At 42.5% G+C, this 23,568-nt stretch overlaps 1 long non-coding RNA gene across 1 annotated transcript; it reads left to right on the top strand.

Moving 5' to 3' along the window:
• Window positions 1–17,178: 17,178 nt before the first annotated feature.
• On the top strand, window positions 17,179–19,120 carry LOC127931838 (uncharacterized). Its single transcript, XR_008143230.1, has 3 exons — window positions 17,179–17,548; window positions 17,754–17,844; window positions 18,241–19,120. It is a non-coding gene; the product is annotated as an uncharacterized LOC127931838 (long non-coding RNA).
• The last annotated feature ends 4,448 nt before the right edge of the window (window positions 19,121–23,568 follow it).

Here is a 23,568-nt window from a genome sequence, read left to right as displayed (position 1 = left end):
AAACTCTTGAGTGAATTATCTAGAGTCTGTAACCTACCTGTAATCCTTAAAAAAACATTTGTGTAATTCAATTCAAGCATCCAATGACTTTGGTTGTAACGATCAGTATTTGGGTGGCAGGTAGCCTATTGGTTGAGAGAGTTGGGCCAGTAACAGAACGGTCACTCGTTCAAATCCCCAAGCCAACTCGGTGAAAAAGCTGTCAATATGCCCTTGAGCATGGTACTTAACCCAACTTGCTCCTGTAAGTCACTCTGGATAAGAGTTTCTGCTAAATGACTAAAATGTATTTGTGGGGCTCTGTGGCAGAAAAGGATGACTGAACAATACTGCCACACACTGGCAGCCAGGCCAAACTACATTAATGTTCTGAAAACATGATGAAATACATACCACAAAAATGGATCCCATTATATGTGCATTTGGAAAGTATTCAGACCCCTTCGTCCACATTTTGTTACATTACAGCCTTTATTTTTCACATCAATCTACACACAATACCCCATAATGACAAAGTGAAAACAGATTTTTTTTTAGACATCTTTGTAAATGTATAAAAAAATCTAAAACAGAAATACCTTATTTACATAACTATTCAGACTCAAAATTGAGCTCAGGGGCATCCTGTTTCCATTGATTGCTGGCTTGCTTCTGAAGCTAAGCAGGGTTGGACCCAAGATGGGAGACCAGATGCTGCTGGAAGTGGTGTTGGAGCATCAGTAGGAGGTACCCTTTCCTCTGGTCTAATAAAATATATATCCCAATGTCCCAGGGCAGTATTGGGGACATTTTGCTATGTAGGGTGCTGTCTTTTGGATGGGACGTTAAACGGGTGCCCTCTGTGGTCACTAAAGATCACATGGCACTCATTGTAAGAGTAGGGGTGTTCAACCAGGACACTGGGGTTAATTCCCAATTCCCATCATGGCAACCTAATCATTCCCAGCTTACAGTTGGCTCATTCATCCCACCTCTTCTCCCCTGTAACTATTTCCCAGGTCATTGCTGAAAATGAGAATGTGTTCTCAGTCAACTTACTGGTAAAAAAAAAATGTTTATTGAGGTTCACCTGTGGTGAAATCAATTGATTGGGACATGAATTGGAAAAGCACACACCTGTCTTTTCAAGGTCCCCCCAGTTGACCAAGCCATGAGGTCAAAGGAATTGTCCGTAGAGCTCAGAGACAGGATTGTGTTGAGGAACAGATCTGGGGAAGGGTACCAAAAAATGTCTGCAGCATTGAAGGTCCCCAAGAACAGAGTGGCCTCCATCATTTTTAAATGGAAGAAGTTTGGAACCACCGAGTCTCTTCCTAGAGCTGGACGCCTGGCCAAACTGATCAATCAGGAGAGAAGGACCTTGGTCAAGGAGGTGACCAAGAACCCGATGGTTACTCTGACAGAGCTCCAGAGTTCCTCTGTGAAGATGGTTATCCTTCTGGAAGGTTGTCCCATCTCTGCAGCACTCCACCAATCAGGCCTTTATGGTAGAGTGGACAGAGGGAAGCCACTCCTCAGTAAAAGGCACATGACAGCCCACTTGGAGTTTGCCAAAGGGCACCTAAAGGACTCTCAGACCATGAGAAACAAGATTCTCTGGTCTGATTAAACCAATCTTTGGCCTGAATGCCAAGCGCCACATCTGGAGGAACCTGGCACCGTCATATGTTGAAGCATGGTGGTGGCAGCATTATGCTGTGGTGATGTTTATCAGCGGTAGGGACTTGGAGAATAGTCAGGATTGAGGGAAAGATGAACGGAGCAAAGTACTGAGAGATCATTGATGAAAACCTGCTCCAGAGCGCTCAGGACCTCAGACTGGGGCGAAGGTTCACCTTCCAAAAGGAGAACAACCCTAGGCATACAGACAACGCAGGAGTGGGACAAGTCTCTGAATGTCCTTGAGTGGCTTAGCCAAAGCCCAGACTTGAACCCGATCGAACATCTCTGGAGAGACCTGAAAATAGCTGTGCAGCGACACTCCCGATCCAACCTGACGGAGCTTGAGAGGATCTGCAGAAAAGAATGAGAGACACTCCCCAAATACAGGTGTGCTAAGCTTGTAGCGTCATACCCAAGAAAACTTGAGGCTGTAATCGATGTCAAAGGTGCTTCAACAAAGTACTGAGTAAAGGGTCATAATACTTATGTAAATGTGATATCAGTTTTTAAATAAATTGACATTATGGGGTATTGTGTGTAGATTGATGAGGGAAAAAACAGTTGAATCCATTTTAGAATAAGGCTGTAACGTAACAAAATGTGGAAAACATCAAAGGGTCTGAATACTTTCTGAATGCACTGTACTGTAGATGACTAGAAGAAAATGAATGGGGTCAACGAATAGTAGAAATACATTCTCAACACAAGAACTGTTGTGCCTTAATACCCCAAATAACAGCCATTTTAATTGCAACATTCTAACAGTCTAATAACTACATTTAATTTATGTTACCAAAAAGATAAATATTTGGTTGTGTTTATTAAGGTCTTTGGTAACATAATTTTCAGATGACTGCCTTGCCTGGTTCACCAATTACTTTGCAGACAGAGTTCAGTGTGTCAAATCGGAGGGCATGTTGTCCGGTCCTCTGGCAGTCTCTATGGGGGTGCCACAGGGTTCAATTCTCGGGCCGACTCTTTTCTCTGTATATATCAATGATGTTGCTCTTGCTGCGGGCGATTCCCTGATCCACCTCTACGCAGACGACACCATTGTATACACTTTCGGCCCGTCATTGAACACTGTGCTATCTAACCTCCAATCGAGCTTCAATGCCATACAACATTCCTTCCGTGGCCTCCAACTGCTCTTAAACGCTAGTAAAACCAAATGCATGCTTTTCAACCGATCGCTGCCTGCACCCGCATGCCCGACTAGCATCACCACACTGGATGGTTCCGACCTTGAATATGTGGACACCTATAAGTACCTAGGTGTCTGGCTAGACTGCAAACTCTCCTTCCAGACCCATATCAAACATCTCCAATCGAAAATCAAATCAAGAATCGGCTTTCTATTCCGCAACAAAGCCTCCTTCACTCACGCTGCCAAGCTTACCCTAGTAAAACTGACTATCCTACCGATCCTCGACTTCGGCGATGTCATCTACAAAATTGCTTCCAACACTCTTCTCAGAAAACTGGATGCAGTTTATCACAGTGCCATCCGTTTTGTCACTAAAGCACCTTATACTACCCACCACTGCAACTTGTATGCTCTAGTCGGCTGGCCCTCGCTACATATTCGTCGCCAGACCCACTGGCTCCAGGTCATCTACAAGGCCATGCTAGGCAAAGCTCCGCCTTATCTCAGCTCACTGGTCACGATGGCAACACCCATCCGCAGCACGCGCTCCAGCAGGTGTATCTCATTGATCATCCCTAAAGCCAACACCTCATTCGGCCGCCTTTCGTTCCAGTACTCTGCTGCCTGTGACTGGAACGAATTGCAAAAATCGCTGAAGTTGGAGACTTTTATCTCCCTCACCAACTTCAAACATCAGCTAGCTGAGCAGCTAACCGATCGCTGCAGCTGTACATAATCTATTGGTAAATAGCACACCCATTTTCACCTACCTCATCCCCACAGTTTTTATTTATTTACTTTTCTGCTCTTTTGCACACCAATATCTCTACCTGTACATGATCATCTGATCATTTATCACTCCAGTGTTAATCTGCAATATTGTAATTATTCACCTACCTCCTCATGCCTTTTGCACACATTGTATATAGACTCCCCTTTTTCTCTGTGTTATTGACTTGTTAATTGTTTACTCCATGTGTAACTCTGTGTTGTTTGTTCACACTGCTATGCTTTATCTTGGCCAGGTCGCAGTTGCAAATGAGAACCTGTTCTCAACTAGCCTACCTGGTTAAATAAAGGTGAAATAAAAAAAATTAAAAAAACATTAGAAAAAATCTATATCAAAGATTACAATGGCATTTTCATTTGTTTATTACAGTAGGCTATCTAAACCCCTTCACCCGTTTTGAGGATACCACAGTGCCACTGACGCGACCGCTCCCAAGGACTGTGGGCTCTTGTTCTCTGTGGCCGACGTTAGTAAGACATTTAAGTGTGTTAACCCTTGCAAGGCTGCCATTCTTCTGTTCCCTACATGCTTCAAGTTGTCCACCGTTGTTCCTGTACCCAAGAAAGCAAAGGTAACTGAACTAAATGACTATCGCCCTGTAGCTCTCACCTCTGTCATCATGAAGTGCTTTGAGAGGATCATATCACCTCCACCTTACCTGACACCCTAGACCCACTTAAATTTGCATACCGCCCCAATAGATCTACAGACGGTGCAATCGCCATCGCATTGCACACTGCCCTATCCCATCTGGACAAGAGGAATGTAAGAATGCTGTTCATTGACTACAGCTCAGCCTTCAACACCATAGTACCCTCCAAGCTCACAATTAACCTTGGGGCCCTGGGTCTGAACCCCGCCCTGTGCAACTGGGTCCTGGACTTCCTGACGGGACACCCCCAGGTGGTGAAGGTTGGAAACAACACATCAACTACGCTGATCCTCAAAACTGGGGCCCCACAAGGGTGCGTGTTCAGCCCCCTCCTGTACTCCCTGTTCACCCATTACTGTGTGGCCACGCACATCTCCAACTCAATCAAGTTTGCAGACGACACAACAGTGGGCCTGATGACCAACAATGACGAGACAGCCTGCAGGGAGGAGGTGATGGCCCTGGCGGAGTGGTGCCAGGAAAATAACCTCTCCATCAATGTCAAAAGAAACAAAGCATGGACTTCAGGAGACAGCAGAGGGAGCACTCCCCTATCCACATCGATGGGACAGCAGTGGAGAAGGTGAAAAGTTAAGTTCCTCTGCGTACACATCACTGATAATCTGAAATGGTCCACCCACACAGGCAGTGTTGTGAAGAAGGCACAACAGTGGCTCTACAACCTCAGGAGGCTGAAGAAATTCAGCTTGGCCCTTAAGACCCTCGCAAACTTTTACAGATGCACCATCGAGAGCATCCTATCGGGCTGTATTCTACTGTATTTTAGTCAATGCCACTCCGACATTGATCATCCTAATATTTATATGTTTCTTAATTCCATTATTATACTTTTAGATGTGTGTGTATTGTTGTGAATTGTTAAATACTACTGCACTGTTGGAGCTAGGAACACACAGCATTTCGTCACACCCGCAATAACATCTGCTAAATATGTGTATTTGACCAATATACACTGCTCAAAAAAATAAAGGGAACACTTAAACAAGACAATGTAACTCCAAGTCAATCACACTTCCACTTAGGAAGCAACACTGATTGACAATACATTACACATGCTGTTGTGCAAATGGAATAGACAACAGGTGGAAATTATAGGCAATTAGCAAGACACCCCCAATAAAGGAGTGGTTCTGCAGGTGGGGACCACAGACCACTTCTCTGTTCCTATGCTTCCTGGCTGATGTTTTGGTCACTTTTGAATGCTGGCGGTGCTTTCACTCTAGTGGTAGCATGAGACGCAGTCTACAACCCACACAAGTGGCTCAGGTAGTGCAGCTCATCCAGGATGGCACATCAATGCGAGCTGTGGCAAGAAGGTTTGCTGTGTCTGTCATCGTAGTGTCCAGAGCATGGAGGCGCTACCAGGAGACAGGCCAGTACATCAGGAGACGTGGAGGAGGCCATAGGAGGGCAACAACCCAGCAGCAGGACCGCTACCTCCGCCTTTGTTCAAGGAGGAGCAGGAGGAGCACTGCCAGAGCCCTGCAAAATGACCTCCAGCAGGCCACAAATGTGCATGTGTCTGCTCAAACGGTCAGAAACAGACTCCATGAGGGTGGTAGGTATGAGGGCCCGACGTCCACAGGTGGGGGTTGTGCTTACAGCCCAACACCATGGAGGCCGTTTTCCATTTGCCAGAGAACACCAAGATTGGCAAATTCGCCACTGGCGCCCTGTGCTCTTCACAGATGAAAGCAGGTTCACACTGAGCACACGTGACAAACATGACAGTCTGGAGATGCCGTGGAGAACGTTCTGCTGCATGCAACATCCTCCAGCATGATCGGTTTGGTGGTGGGTCAGTCATGGTGTGGGGTGGCATTTCTTTGGGGGGCCGCACATCCCTCCATGTGCTCGCCAGAGGTAGCCTGACTGCTATTAGGTACCGAGATGAGATTCTCAGACCCCTTGTGAGACCATATGCTAGCCCTGGTTTCCTCCTAATGCAAGACAATGCTAGACCTCATGTGGCTGGAGTGTGTCAGCAGTTCCTGCAAGAGGAAGGCATTGATGTTATGGACTGGCCCGCCCGTTCCCCAGACCTGAATCCAATTGAGCACATCTGGGACATCATGTCTCGCTCCATTTAGCAGATGTTTTTATCTGAAGTGACTTACAGTCAGGCGTGCATACATTTTATATATTTTATTTTACAAATGGGTGGTCCCAGGAATCGAACCCACTATCCTGGTGTTACAAGAACCATGCTCTAGTTAAAACTATCATAGAGGTCATCCTTGTCATAGTGTAAGGAATCATTTGATTGCCATGATAGGCCTATATTTTATACAAGATTGCAAATGTTGCTATTCAAATAGTTATCTATATTTTGATATACTGTACTGTTTCCTCAATATTTCCAATTTGGAATGTTGGCTTCCACATTTTGCAAGCTAGAGAGAATTATTATTACATTTATTCAAATCAGAACTAGGCATACCCAATTAGCCAACAGTCATTTCAAATTCTATAGCATTTTTTATGTGGTCCTTTGTGCCGGACTATATTGCAATCTAAATATTGTATCATTTGTCAGTAACCATATTTGTTTTTGATCGTTTTACGTGTCTGCCAAGAATCATATTTTTCTTCTTGCAGTATTTTGACAGAATAGCAGCCTCTGATTTTGCACATTTATCATTGTGTAAAACAAGGGGGGACAGTAAGCTCCTCAAGACACCTATTTCATTAGTCCTAGAATGTGTTCTCAGATGCACCAAAAACAAGCTGTTTTTCCCCAGGAGGGCCCTTGGACGTTTTGGTTTTCTACTTTAATCCCTTAGCTGTACGCCAGAGGCTTTTCTTCCGTCACTCCTAAAGGTTACAGGGCTGTAAGAAGAAAACAAGACAAAATGAGATTGGGAATAAGCTGATTTTAGGTTTAAAATGGGCAACTCAAATGTATTTCTTTTTTTATTTTGGTAACTGTCTATTTGACAAAAACAAAACCATCTGTCTCCATTACCTTGTTATTGTTGTTGTCACTTGATGTTCTATTCTGCCTGGCATGTTTGATTGACTTGCCTCTAAGTGGAGCATGTATCTTGTAAAACTATTGTGTTTTTGGCATCTTCATAATGAGGGAAATGTCAAGTATTTTGTGTAATTCTTTACATTTTCTCCTACTGCATGCAGACATTAATTCACCCCACTTGACCCTAACATCAGAGAATAGGTTAGTGTGGTGTCACACCCTGATCTGTTTCACCTGTCTTTGTGCTTGTCTCCACCCTCCTTCAGGTGTCACCCATCTTCCCCATTATCCCCAGTGTACTTATACCTGTGTTCTCTGTTGGTCTGTTGCCAGTTTGTTTTGTTTTGTCAAGCCTATCAGCGGATTTTCCCGTGCTCCTGTCTGTCTTTAGTTCCTGTTTTCTAGCTTTCAATCATTCTGCCTGCCCTAAGCCTGCCTGTCCTTCTGTACCTTGCCATACCACCCTGGATTACTGACCTCTGCCTGCCCTGACCCTGAGCCTGCCTGCCGTTCTGTACCTTTCAGACTCTGCTCTGGACTACTGACCTCTGCCTGCCCGTGACCTGTCATTTACCTGCCCCCCTGTTTTTGTAATAAAATGTTGTTACTTCGAAACTGTCTGCATCTGGGTCTTCTCTTGAGCCTTGACATGTGCATCCTCTAAGGGTCACTAATAGTTATCAGTAGGCTATTCTTGAATTGAAGTATGATTTTCTTGAATTGTATTATGATCTTTACTGAGTACATTAACAGGTACTATGACTTTTTTCAAGTACATTTTCACCTAAAAAAAACTCACATAAATGGTGTGAGGTGCAGGATTAAAGACATGCTCCGGATCTTTGGTAACTACTAAGTATTTTTTCATCCTCCCGCTTTGGGCTGGATGTGTCAATCTTTAGTTCATACATTAATCATCTATGAGCAGAATTAACCATGAAATCCCTAGTTTGAAAGCGACTGTTTTTTTTTTCCTTAAATTTTCCCCCACGTGGGCCAGCACAGCAGCAATTCAAGTTCCAGCCAATGAGACTCAGCCCCTCGCCATTAGAGTGACAATTAGCAAGTTTACACACAGCAGAGCGAGAGAGAGAGAGCAACGACGTGGTGCACATATCTGCACATATGTGACGTAGTGCGCAATTTTCGGTGACCACTTTAGGCTCGTGATCTCTACTTTCAGAACTACTGGCTAAAAAGTATCCAAAAGTAGCACAGAATCTCTTTAAAAAAATCTGGGATCATTAGAATGAATGATATGTTAATTATATCATTATTAGATGTTCATTATATCTGCCCAATGATGTCTAGTTTCTACAAAGTTTAACAAAGACACACAACCCCTGCAATACCTGGTGGTCATTATTATTGTCCAATTACATGGACAATAACCTTCACAAAATTGACAGGCTCCTGCCATAATCAGCCCATATGGACAGCTTACTACTGGGCCTCTGCATCAGCTCAGTTCAGGAATAGGAGCTGAAAGCAGGGCAGTGGGTGAGAGAGTGTAATGCACCAGCTTAGTATCTGGCTACGTATTCCGTGCTGCATCGCCCTAACAGGAAAGTGATCTCTTTGGCGAACCTAAACAGTGCCATGACAGGGAAAACTAATTTGCATAATGAAAAAGTATGAGCAAATCTTCCCAAAGCCTGGCTCTGGGAGCAAGGCTGGGAAAAGAGGAAGGGGAAGAGGGAGGGGGAAAGAAAGAGAGAGTGGGATGAGCCCTTTAAATCCACAGCATTGTTGTCATTGCTCTCCAATGTATCTCAGGGATCCAACCAGAGCCCTCCTGTAAAACCTCTTAAAACTCCCGCTCTGCAACGTAATCCCCAAGACAATGCCTCAGCCCGGGCCAATCTCCTTACTCTAATGGCCATTTTGCCTTTGACTTGTGTCTACTTCAGCTTTCCCATAATGCCTTTTTCGCCCACTTCGGTAAGCTGGTCAGGGCGCTGGCAGCTTAGCATTTGGATTTGAAGATATGGCCTGCCGGCCCTCTCATGTACGGGACAGGGAGGGCACATACAGCATAGGAGCTCAAACATAGTGGGATGAATTTCAAAAAGCTCGGCTTGATGTTCTCTTAGTATAATTCCCCTCAAATCCATATTGTTTTTAGTTCATTGTTTGTTTCTCTATTCTTTTTTTTTTGCTATTGTCTTGTTTTTTTCTTGCAAATGGCATGTAATGGTGTATATGTAGGATTTCTGTATCTGGAGAAGTGCAGTCTTAAGAGCATTATCCATTTGTCCTAGTGACGGGCACTTTCAAATTAATATAATTGATGTTTTCAGAAAAAAAGTGTACTAAAAAGCTGATTTTTAAGTTCGTATTTGGGCAAATGTCATGTTTTGATTGAAATTTAGAAAAACATGCATATATTTTTTGTATCTGTGTGTAGAATGTGTTTAGCTCTATCAAATAACTGTACACTGTAAGACACACACAATGACTTGTATCCACAGGTAAATACTACTTATGGGATGTCAATTAATTATAGGCGATAGCATTAACTGAGTATCAAAGTCCATTTTCAATGTGTTCATTATTGCTACCTGATTGACCACAGACTTTATGTTTTGAAATCAATCATCAAAATCCTGTGATTATGGCACCGCGGCTGTCACGCCCTGACCATAGTAAGCTGTTTTTTCTGTGTTGGTTGGGGTGTGATAGTGACTTGGGTGGGTGTTTTTGTATTTCTATGGTGGCTTGATATGGTTCCCAATCAGAGGAAGCTGTTTATCGTTGTCTCTGATTGGGGATCATATTTAGGTAGCCATTTCCTCATTTGTGTTTGGGATCTTTACTATGTGTAGTTGCCTGTCAGCCCTATTTTGTATAGTGTCACGGTTCATTTTGTTGGTTTGTTCGGTGTTCATTCATTAAAGGAGAATGTACGCATACCACGCTGCGCCTTGGCCTCATTCTAATGACGGACGTGACAGAAGATCCCACCAACAAAGGACCAAGCAGCGTGCCCAGGACGAGGAAGTATCCTGGACTTGGGAAGAGATCCTGGATGGGAAGGGATCCTGGACTTGGGAGGAAATCCTGGCAGGACAGGATCGCCTTCCTTGGCGGGAGTCGCCGAGGAGCATGAGAGGACAGCAACAATGTAGGGGGGTAAGGCCACAGGAACCCCAAGAGAATTTTGGGAGGGGGCACATGGAGCAGTCGGCAGAGCCAAGGAGTGAACCAGAGCCAGTCAGGGAGTCGAGTGAGGAGCTCGACACAAGATTCCGGAGAGAGGTGCAGGCGTTGAGAGCACTGCAGAGCGGGCGTACTGAGGTGCGTGTCATCAGCCCGGTGCGACCTGTACCGGTCTCACGCATCAGATCTCCAGTGCGCCTTCACAGCCCAGTGTGTCCTGTGCTAGCTTCCCGCACCTGCAGGGCTGGAGTGAGCATCCAGTCAGGAAGAGTTGTGCCAGCTCCGCGCTCTAGACCTCCAGTGCACCTCCACAGTCCAGTACGTCCTGTGCCTCCTCTCCACACTCGCCCTGAGGTGTGTCATCAGTCCGGAACCTCCAGGGACGGTCCCCAGTCCGGAGCCTCTGGCGACGGTCCCCAGTCCGGAGCCTCCGGCGACGGTCCCCAGTCCGGAGCCTCCGGCGACGGGCCACGGTCTGGAGCCTCTGGCGACGGTCCACGGTCTGGAGCCTCTGGCGACGGTCCACGGTCCGGTTCCACAGAAGCGGAGGGGTCATTTCTCTATTTGGTTAGGTCAGGGTGTGATTTGGGGTGGGCATTCTATGTTGTGTATTTCTATGTTGGCCTGATATGGTTCCCAATCAGAGACAGCTGTTTATCGTTGTCTCTGATTGGGGATCATATTTAGGCAGCCCTTTTTCCCACCTTCTGGTGTGGGATCTTGTCTACATTTAGTTGCCTGAGTGCACAACAGTAGCTTCACGTTTCGTTTGGTTGTTTGTTTTTGTTCAGTGCGTTTCGGTTTATTAAAATTATGTGGAACTCTACTCACGCTGCGCCTTGGTCTCATCATTACGACAAACGTGACAGCGGCAGTCATTTAAACAGCATACTTATTTCAAATGTAAATATCTCGGCCAATTTTTAAGTAATGTTGCACTCCATCCTTGAATTTACCTAAATAAGTCAATTTAACACATGTATGCTATATTTTCTATATTAAGAACAGAATGAGTGTTATAAGCAGTTTTAAGAGGACAAGATGTTTTGGGAGGCTGCTATTCTGTCAAAATACTGCAAGAAGAAAAATATGATTCTTGGCAGACACGTAAAACGATCAAAAACAAATATGGTTACTGACAAATGATACAATATTTAGATTGCAATATAGTCCGGCACAAAGGACCACATAAAAAATGCTATAGAATTTGAAATGACTGTTGGCTAATTGGGTATGCCTAGTTCTGATTTGAATAAATGTAATAATAATTCTCTCTAGCTTGCAAAATGTGGAAGCCAACATTCCAAATTGGAAATATTGAGGAAACAGTACAGTATATCAAAATATAGATAACTATTTGAATAGCAACATTTGCAATCTTGTATAAAATATAGGCCTATCATGGCAATCAAATGATTCCTTACACTATGACAAGGATGACCTCTATGATAGTTTAGACTAGAGCATGGTTCTTGTAACACCAGGATAGTGGGTTCGATTCCTGGGACCACCCATTTGTAAAAAAAAATATATAAAATGTATGCACGCCTGACTGTAAGTCACTTCAGATAAAAACATCTGCTAAATGGCATATATTATTATTTAAGTCAAATGCTTATAGGGAAATCCTAGAGCGATAACAATAACAGTATGCTTAGTCTCATGCGTTCATATCGGATTCATTTTTCATACAGTATACGATCTTAAATCAAAGAGAGGTCATAGGACTACTTAATCCACCCCAAAACATACTGTTCCTCTTCTACATGCTCTTTATGAAATTACAGAATTGAAGGAAGACCTGCATTTGACAGGCTCAATAAGGGATGATCCTTAAGCCTATGCTCCAGACATATATTGTGTATCTGACCTGTTTATTTGGGGGGAGGGGTAATTTTATTTAAATGGAGGGCATTATCAGAACAGGCCCCATTACTTTATTACATTGATGGTATTCCTGAAGATTTGTACCTCATTAAATAGAGTTGCTGAAGCCTACATCCTCATTGCCCACTTTGACAGATGGACTGCTGGGAAGGGGGGATTATGATATATAAGTCACTGTAAATAATTCCTTATATGATAAGAGCATGGGGGTTATAAAGAGGGAGGGAGGGGGAGGTTGGGGAGGACGAGTGAGGCAGGGTCTTACAGTGTCAAGACCTGACGCTGCAACCAGAACAATAGGCAGCACGCACACAACATTTGAAGGCCAATTGTGGTGCATGTTGATTTCTCAAAGTGACATCAAATCCCTCTATAAAAGGCCCTGACTTAAGAATGCATTAAAGAAAATATCAATTCAACCAGTATGTGTATTACAGTAAATTTGTGATATGCGAACTGGGATCATCAAGTTAAGATCATCTTCACAGGCATCACAATATTTGTGATTATAGAGAGATTCATTATTTCTGTGGCGTGTCGTGTGTTGTTGTGGTAGGTAGGATTGGGTGGGAGACACGCGCCACACAACGCCTGACTCCTTACGCCCCTGTCTCACTGGGACCAGTAATGCAACAGCAAATTGGAATAGGGTGTGTGGGCTTGCATGCATGCAAGTGCACGTGTGTGTGTGTGTGTGTGTTGGCGGGGGGGCACAATGGAGAGTTAGTAGAAGAATATATGCGTTGCTTGGAAGTGAACCTACTCTATGCAGCAAATGCATAACTGCATGAGATTTATAATTATTCTGCCCATGCGATCTACTGCTTTGTAGGTTGGGCTGTGTGATGGTTTGTATAGCAATTTCTAAGTGAAAAGCTGTGTTCCTGGAAAGTGGTAAGACAAAGTGAAGCTTATCGTGGCAGTAGATTAGGCAGAGAAGAACATATGACAGAGCTTGATTCTAATTCTGTTTCTTTAATAATCAGAAACATGTAAGAGCTAGTCAGGAATAACTCAACAACATCATACAAATACACAGATTAAGTCACACTGAGCTTCATAGCGTTTGTGAGGATTTGACTCAGTTTTAAAGTTACGGCCTTGAACTGTGTGGAATGTGAGAACAGCGAAATACATTTCTAAACTTTTATCCTCATTCTGCGATTGGTAAAACACTGCTCTCCAATGGCAAGTCAGAGTACTGCAGAAGCCCTGGGTCTTGAAGCGGTAAACAAGAATCAAGTGCATCAACCTACCTGCGTTCAAGTATGAGGACATTTTTGACATTAACTTAGAGAACATTCTGACTATACACACTACTGTAAATATCATTGTTGAATAGATGTGAATGAGTAGTGAAAACTTAATCATAGACTTCAAAATAACACTTGATTCTCCTCTTTGTTCCTGACAACCTGGTTCTACTAGTGCTGCTCTGCTATCAGGATATAGATCTTGGGCACCTCCCTGTGGTATTACATAGTAACACAGGTTTTATAAATCCAGAAAAGTAATTGGAATAACATTTATGCCTGGTCTGTTTGTGGGCTAGATTCTCAAGTATTTGTTCAGATTAGATTGTTTCAGCTCACCAAAATTAGCAGTGGCCATACTAACTAAAAGAAAAATGTATAATGTATTACACCCTTTATTGCTTGATTGTTACACTGAATTATTCCATATGTACATATTGTAGTGTAATGTCTGTTTTACAGTGGTGGACAAAGTACCCAATTGTCATACTTGAGTAAAGGTAAAGATACCTTAATAGAAAATGACTGAAGTAAAAGTGAAAGTCACCCAGTAAAATCCTGCTTGAGTAAAAAGTCTAAAAATATTTAGTTTAAAATATACTTCAGCATCAAAAGTAAAAGTACATTTATAAATCATTTCAAATTTGTTGCATTAAGCAAACCAGACAGCATGATTTTCTTGTTTTCTAAAGTTACGAATAGCCAGGGACACTCAAACATAATTTACAAACAAAGCATTTGTGTTTAGTGAGTCCACCAGATCAGATGCAGTAGGGATGAGCAGAGATTTTCTCTTTCAGTGAGTGAATTAGACAATTTTCCTGTCCTGCTAAGCATTCAAAATGTAATGAGTACCATTTGGGTGTCAGGAAAAATGTATGGAGTAGAAAGTACATTATTTTCTTTAGGAATGTAGTGGAGTAAAAGTAAAAGTTGTCAAAAAATATAAATAGTAAAGTAAAGTACAAATACCCCCCAAAAATGACTTAAGTAGTACTTTAAAGTATTTTTACACCACTGCTGTTTTAGTACAACTGACTTTAGGCTTGTTTGAACACTGTATGCTGATGAACTGATCAGGACTCATGATGCCATGTCTTTGTAACTCGCCCATTGTAAACAGAGATCGATGGAAGTAACTGAATGAAAAGTAGGAGCCGGAGAAGAGAAGGGGGGAAGGAATGGGGAGAGATGAAAACAGGGAGGATGTATCGACAATGAGATGGAACTCCTGGTTGAATATTATGCAAGTCACTTAAATTCCTCTGCCCAACAACAGCTCAGACTGTAAGCATGAGTCACACTGTATATACCACACAACATCTCGTCAAGAAAACCAAAATCTCTTGACCTCTAATCCATCCTCTGTAACAGTGATCTATTGACACATGAGCCCTGACCCTTGACCCTGCATGGTGGCAGTGAGTGATGATGCAAGCATCCACCTGAAGAGGTCAACATCACATGGGTCAATGGGGGGGGCATGGGATCAGGGATATATCACACTAATGCTTACCCCTAACTCCCATTCTGACACAAGGAAGAAGGGGTTATCTACCAATAAGATGCTCCCATGCCCCCACCACCATTAAGACACACAGCCCACCCCCCAAACTAACAATTGAGTGATGAGCGAAATGAGAGGAAAAGTGGCATTGAAGCTTTAGAAATCATTTGCTCCGTGGTGGTATCATTTGATTCAATTAATTGGATTCAGCATTTGTTATATAACTTCCTAAAAGGAGGGCACCAGCTTTTCCTACCACACAGGCCTAAGTCAGCAAACCATAATGAATGTTATTATGCATACATGCACACAATTTCAGCCCACTAAGTCTCAAGGGCTTATTTTGTGCCACAGCAGCATTTCAGACAATGGCCTCTATATCCTTATCCCATCATTTCAAAGCACTGTCACTAAGTAACTCTCATAAACACAAGGAAGTAACAGCTAAATACCTGGAATGGGGCCTGTCACCAAATGTATGTAACTGGTTTACTATGGACCGAATACCTGTTTCTCTGGGGAAGAAAAAATGAAGAGCACATACGACAGTATATCTCAGATCTGTCAACAAGACAACCACAAGTATGAAAGAGCTAATCACAGACATTCACAGAGGATCCAAAATCAGATGCTTTGTGCAGTGTAGCTGTTAGCTAGCCCATGAGTCCTCTAAAATACAACCCTCCTGAAGCCTCCTGCTCGAGGGTTTACATGTGTCATTCAGAATGGAAATGAGGCAGATTAGGCTCCATGTTGAATGAACCAGAGGATTTTTTGCCTCGCAGGCCTGGAATGAGTTTTAGATGACTTAAATCTTGAAATAAAACTCAAATTCTGACAGTTTAGGAGGTACCGGAAATGTGGTCATAATTTATGCTAAATGGGAAATCCTTCAGATTCCCATCTTTCAATGAGAAACTAGCTCATTTTAATTACATCAGATAAGTGTGTTGTAACTGTTGACAAATAATGACATGCATTGCTAAGATTATGAGGGTATGGTGACTCCCCTAGTGGGTCTCAAACCCAGGCCACCTTCACCAATAACAAATGCCCTAACCACTGTCCCAATAAGGGATATCCCTGAAGGCATTTGCTTATTAGGTAGTTAGGCCCTGTCCAGAAGCAAACCCTAACCCCTTCTCCCTAGGCACTTGTGTAGATCTCAAACAACTATATATGGATAAGCATAGGGTGAATGCACTTTGAAGTAAATCTCTGCTCTGTTAAAAAGTACGCTCAAGAAAAACTATTTCAGTTCCGCGGCCCTGTGAAAATCTAATTAGAATAATAAAAAAATTCCCATTTAAATCTGACAGTTTAAACTAGCAATATCCGGTTTTTTTGCATTGGATGTGTAGCAATTCCCATATCTGCGGTGAAAGATCTAAAGAGGTGTTTTTCAGACCATGGGACATCCCGAAAATTGGTCTTCTCACAAATTCTTCTGTAGCATCCAAACTGTTTGACCTACAAAGTATTTTGTAGGACATGCTAACCTCTCATCATTAGAAAACACAGGTATGATATTTGGTGTGATATTTGTAACTTTCTCACTCAATTATTCACAATTCATTTAAGATTATCCGTAATCATGGTAGCATCCACATTAATGTAGAAGTTTTTATAAACATATTCTATTCTTATTTACAATAAAAGTGGCACAATACATTATTTACAGTACCGTTCATTTCTATTTGGCACAAAACAAAACAAACAGCAAATGCATCCAACACATAGTGTGTGTGCACATCTATCAGTTACACATACATGTCAATACATACCACACAACAAGTGCAGACTTTAATACACATACAAGTGAATTTGTCCCAATACCTTTGGTGCCCTAAAGTAGTGTACAAAAAGTGTTGTAACTTCTAAACAGTTCACCCAATATGGATTAAAATACCATATTGCTGACAGTCTGCACTTTTACTTCATAGTCATTGTTTGATTTCAATTCCAAACTTTTTGAGTTTAGAGCCAGAAGAAAAAAAAAATCAATTACGACTGGCACTGTATTTACAGTGTAAATATAGACTGAGTGTACACTCACTGTACAAAACTGGAGTATTTAAGGTATATAGTGTAAATGTAGGCAGGGATTAGTGTCACGACTCCTACCGAAGGTCGCTCCCCTTCCTGTTCGGGTGGCGCTCGTCGTCACCGGCCTACTAGCGGCCACTGATCCTTTTTCCCCATTATTGGTTTCACCTGTTTGTGTTTTAGGCTGATTAGTCTGGCTTTATTTACCACTAGGCCCGCCTGCTCTTTGTGCGGGATTGTTTTGTGTAACTTGTGTGCAAATCTGTGGGTTACGTGTTTCCCATTTCGTGGGTTTTGCTGGACAGTTTAAGTCCCCGTGTTTGGGGCATTTGTTTTGTTGTGCGCCCTGTGTTTTGTGGGGTTGGCTTATGTTTGCCGTTTTGTGCATTACATATAGCACTACCCTGAACTCTCTGCTTCCTGCGCCTGACTTCTCACTCACTCCACCCAGTACGTTACAATTAGGATAAATAATAATAATAATAGTAGTAAACTGGATGGCAGCGGGGGTGGCCAATGGCACAGTTTTATAGGAAAAAGTTAAATCTGTTTGGAAAGAAAAATGTTGCTGATTTAAAGTGAAATTCTACACATTTTGTCATGGGGGAAATACATTTTTTTTACAGTTTTAATGCTAGTTTCTGCAATTATACAGATTTCGTCATGGGACTATGAGAAAAACTGCAGTTTACAAAACAGTTTTTCAGGCAATTCCACACATTTTGCCATGGGACCAAGAGAAAATTGTCAGTTTTAAAGCAAATTTCCTTCTATTATAGACATTTTGCCATGGCTAATGCATTGTTCTTAAATGTGACTCAAACATGACTCAAACATTACAGCAAAATCAATAGGGGGCTCATGCCATAACATGTGGGGATTTTAGATAGTCCCTGACCGTCTAGTCTGTATTTGAGGGATTGTTTGTTCTCAAAGATGATCTTGTTTAAAAATATGTTGCTCTATTATCTTTGTTGTTTTAGTTTAAACTGAAAATGTTGTCTCTGCTGTATGGTAAAATGTGTAGAATTGCAGGAAACTAACCTTAAAATGTAAAATTTTCTCTCCGCTGTTAAGAAGTGAGAAAATGTTTTGTTGTAAGGTGGTGGGCCCTCAACCAAATCTTGATTTTTTTTGTGCAGTGGCAGTCAAGATTCGACCATGAAGGCCTGATTCACACAGTCTCCTCTGAACAGTTGATGTTGAGATGTGTTTGTTACTTGAACTCTGTGAAGCATTTATTTGGGCTGCAATCTGAGGTGCAGTTAATTGCCGATTTCTGAGGCTGGTAACTCTAATGAACTTATCCTCTGGGTCTTCCTTTCCTGTGGCGGTCCTCATGAGAGCCAGTTTCAGCAGAGCGCTTGATGGTTTTTGCGACTGAACTTGAAGAAACGTGCAATTTTCCGCATTGACTGACCTTCATGTCTTAAAGTAATGGACTGTCGTTTCTCTTTGCTTATTTGAGCTGTTCTTGTCATAATATGGACTTGTTCTTTTACCAAATGGGGCTATCTTCTGTATACCCCCCCACCTTTTTACAACACAACTGTTTGGCTCAATCACATTAAGAAAAAAATAAATTACACAAATTAACTTTTAACAAGGTACACCTGTTAACTGAGGTGCATTCCAGGTGACTACCTCATGAAGCTGGTTGAGAGAATGCCAGGAGTGTGCAAAGCTGCCATCAAGGCAAAGGGTGGCTACTTTGTAGAATCTCACATGAAATATATTTATTTTTAACACTTTTGGTTACTACATGATTTCATGCGTTATTTCATAGTTTTGATGTCTTCACTATTATTCTACAATGTAAAAAAATAGTTCAAAAAACAAAAACCCTGGAATGAGTAGGTGTGTCCAAACGTTTGCCGGTACTGTCTAAAAGAGGGTTAACCATGTTAGGATATATTGATAGCTGAAGTTAGTATTTATTGGGCCATTGTGTAACGATAATTTCATGAGATAACAAGTTATATGTTTTAATGGAAGTAGTTGAGTTTGTGCCATGTATTTAATGTTTTAAGTCTTGCATTTTGCAAATTAAATGTCTAATTTTGTCCAACATGTTTCAGTTTGGGGCTGTGTATTCATTTTTTGGAAAAAGTTCAATCTGTTTGGACAAATGTGCTCAAGCAAACGAGGAAAAACTGTTGATAGCTGTTGATGACTTTGCAACTAGCTGTTGATGACTTTGCAAATGCTATATAGACCTAAATAGTATCATTGAGGATATTTGAGTGATAAAGTATGGTTACATTCCATTTTCCCTGTTAAACCCACCCTTTGGAATGTCTTCAATAGCAACTATGAATATGTTTGCTTACTAAGAGGTCTCTCAATCATTCTCAGGACAGCACATTAGTAGTAGTCAGTAACAAATATAAAAGCAGGACTTGGTTAAAACCCTGAATGGGAGACCAAATTAATAGCTACAGATCAAATGCTCACTAGGAGGTGCTGCCCAGCTTATATTTTTGTTTTTGAAAGTGGATATCCGAAATTCCTTTTTGATACTGTCGCAAAGCTAACTAAAAAGCAGCATTCCCCAAGAGAGGATGACTTTCACTTTAGCAGTGATAAATTCATGAACTTCTTTGAGGAAAAGATTATGATTATTAGAAAGCAAATTACGGACTCCTCTTTAAACCTGCGTATTCCTCCAAACCTCAGTTGTCCTGAGTCTGCACAACTCTGCCAGGACCTAGGATCAAGAGAGACGCTCAAGTGTTTTGGTACTATATCTCTTGACACAATGATGAAAATAATCATGGCCTCTAAACCTTCAAGCTGCATACTGGACCCTATTCCAACTAAACTACTGAAAGAGCTGCTTCCTGTGCTTGGCCCTCCTATGTTGAACATAATAAATGGCTCTCTATCCACTGGATGTGTACCAAACTCACTAAAAGTGGCAGTAATAAAGCCTCTCTTGAAAAAGCCAAACCTTGACCCAGAAAATATAAAAACTATCGGCCTATATCGAATCTTCCATTCCTCTCAAAAATTTTAGAGAAGGCTGTTGCGCAGCAACTCACTGCTTTCCTGAAGACAAACAATGTATACAAAATGCTTCAGTCTGGTTTTAGACCCCATCATAGCACTGAGATGGCACTTGTGAAGGTGGTAAATGACATTTTAATGGCATCGGACCGAGGCTCTGCATCTGTCCTCGTGCTCCTAGACCTTAGTGCTGCTTTTGATACCATCGATCACCACATTCTTTTGGAGAGATTGGAAACCCAAATTGGTCTACACGGACATGTTCTGGCCTGGTTTAGATCTTATCTGTCGGAAAGATATCAGTTTGTCTCTGTGAATGGTTTGTCCTCTGACAAATCAACTGTAAATGTCGGTGTTCCTCAAGGTTCCGTTTTAGGACCACTATTGTTTTCACTATACATTTTACCTCTTGGGGATGTTATTTGAAAACATAATGTTAACTTTCACTGCTATGCGGATGACACACAGCTGTACATTTCAATGAAACATGGTGAAGCCCCAAAATTGCCCTCGCTAGAAGCATGTGTTTCAGACATAAGGAAGTGGATGGCTGCAAACTTTCCACTATTAAACTCGGACAAAACAGAGATGCTTGTTCTAGGTCCCAAGAAACAAAGAGATCTTCTGTTGAATCTGACAATTAATCTTAATGGTTGTACAGTCGTCTCAAATAAAACTGTGAAGGACCTTGGCGTTACTCTGGACCCTGATCTCTCTTTTGAAGAACATATCAAGACCATAATATTGCAAAAATCTGAAACTTTCTGTCCAAAAATGATGCAGAAAAATGAATCCATGCTTTTGTGACTTCTAGGTTAGACTACTGCAATGCTCTACTTTCCGGCTACCCGGATAAAGCACTAAATAAACTTCAGTTAGTGCTAAATACGGCTGCTAGAATCCTGACTAGAACCAAAAAATTTGATCATATTACTCCAGTGCTAGCCTCTCTACACTGGCTTCCTGTCAAAGCAAGGGCTGATTTTAAGGTTTTACTGCTAACCTACAAAGCATTACATGGGCTTGCTCCTACCTATCTCTCTGATTTGGTCCTGCCGTACATACCTACACGTACGCTACGGTCACAAAACGCAGGCCTCCTAATTGTCCCTAGAATTTCTAAGCAAACAGCTGGAGGCAGGGCTTTCTCCTATAGAGCTCCATTTTTATGGAACGGCTTGCCTACACATGTCAGAGAAGCAAACTCGGTCTCAACCTTTAAGTCTTTACTGAAGACTCATCTCTTCAGTGGGTCATATGACTGAGTGTAGTCTGGCCCAGGAGTGGGAAGGTGAACGGAAAGGCTCTGGAGCAACGAACCGCCCTTGCTGTCTCTGCCTGGCCGGTTCCCCTCTTTCCACTGGGATTCTCTGCCTCTAACCCTATTACAGGGGCTGAGTCACTGGCTTACTGGGGCTCTCTCATGCCGTCCCTGTGGGGGGTGCGTCACCTGAGTGGGTTGATTCACTGTTGTGGTCATCCTGTCTGGGTTGGCGCCCCCCCCCCCACACTTGGGCTGTGCCGTGGCGGAGATCTTTGTGGGTTATACTCAGCCTTGTCTCAGGATGGTAAGTTGGTGGTTGAAGATATCCCTCTAGTGGTGTGGGGGCTGTGCTTTGGCAAAGTGGGTGGGGTTATATCCTTCCTGTTTGGCCCTGTCCGGGGGTGTCCTCGGATGGGGCCACAGTGTCTCCTGACCCCTCCTGTCTCAGACTCCAGTATTTATGCTGCAGTAGTTTGTGTCGGGGGGCTAGGGTCAGTTTGTTATATCTGGAGTACTTCTCCTGTCCTATTCGGTGTCCTGTGTGAATCTAGGTGTGCGTTCTCTAATTCTCTCCTTCTTTCTTTCTCTCTCTCGGAGGACCTGAGCCCTAGGACCATGCCCCAGGACTACCTGACATGATGACTCCTTGCTGTCCCCAGTCCACCTGACCATGCTGCTGCTCCACTTTCAACTGACCTGAGCCCTAGGACCATGCCCCAGGACTACCTGACATGATGACTCTTGCTGTCCCCAGTCCACCTGGCCATGCTGCTGCTCCAGTTTCAACTGTTCTGCCTTACTATTATTCGACCATGCTGGTCATTTATGAACATTTGAACATCTTGGCCATGTTCTGTTATAATCTCCACCCGGCACAGCCAGAAGAGGACTGGCCACCCCACATAGCCTGGTTCCTCTCTAGGTTTCTTCCTAGGTTTTGGCCTTTCTAGGGAGTTTTTCCTAGCCACCGTGCTTCTACACCTGCATTGCTTGCTGTTTGGGGTTTTAGGCTGGGTTTCTGTACAGCAGTTTGAGATATCAGCTGATGTATGAAGGGCTATATAAATAAATTAGATTTTATTTTATTTGATATAACGTTGATGATCTGACGTTGTTCAAAAGGAAAAAATGCAACATTTTATACAAGGTCTGTCTTTGTTGAAAATTGGTTACAATGACATAATCCCTTGGTTGAAGTTTCACCCTCAAAACAGTTGACTTTTTCAAATCAAATGTATTTTCCACATAGATTCCACTTGTTGTTGATGAAGAGACATAAACCTCCCCCTCTTTCCATAAAATGTGTCTAGAACTCTAAGATTTTATATTCTGAGAACATGTACAGTGGGGCAAAAAATTATTTAGTCAGCCACCAATTGTGCAAGTTCTCCCACTTAAAAATATGAGCGAGGCCTGTAATTTTCATCATAGGTACACTTCAACTATGGCAGACAAAACGAGAAAAAAAAATCATTAAAATCACATTGTAGGATTTTTTATTAATTTATTTGCAAATTATGGTGGAAAATATGTATTTGGTCACCTAAAAACAAGCAAGATTTCTGGCTCTCACAGACCTACCATCAGTAACACACTACACCGCCAGGGACTCAAATCCTGCAGTGCCAGACGTGTCCCCCTGCTTAAGCCAGTACATGTCCAAGGCAGTCTGAAGTTTGCTAGAGAGCATTTGGATGACCCAGAAGATTGGGAGAATGCCATATGGTCAGATGAAACCAAAATATAACTTTTTGGTTAAAACTCAACTCGTCGTGTTTGGAGGACAAAGAATGCCAAGTTGCATCCAAAGAACACAATACCTACTGTGAAGCATGGGGGTGGAAACATCATGCTTTGGGGCTGTTTTTCTGCAAAGGGACCAGGACAACTGATCCGTGTAAAGGAAATAATGAATGGGGCCATGTATCGTGAGATTTTGAGTGAAAACCTCCTTCCATCAGCAAGGGCATTGAAGATGAAACGTGGCTGGGTCTTTCAGCATGACAATGATCCCAAACACACCACCCGGGCAAGGAAGGAGTGGCTTCGTAAGCAGCATTTCAAGGTCCTGGAGTGGCCTAGCCAGTCTCCAGATCTCAACCCCATAGAAAATCTTTGGGAGTTGAAAATCCGTGTTGCCCACAACAGCCCCAAAACATCACTGCTCTAGAGGAGATCTGCATGGAGGAATGGGCCAAAA

This window comes from Oncorhynchus keta, chromosome 9, assembly GCF_023373465.1.
Source record: "Oncorhynchus keta strain PuntledgeMale-10-30-2019 chromosome 9, Oket_V2, whole genome shotgun sequence".
NCBI lineage: Eukaryota > Metazoa > Chordata > Actinopteri > Salmoniformes > Salmonidae > Oncorhynchus > Oncorhynchus keta.
This window is presented reverse-complemented; position numbering and strand designations above follow the sequence as displayed.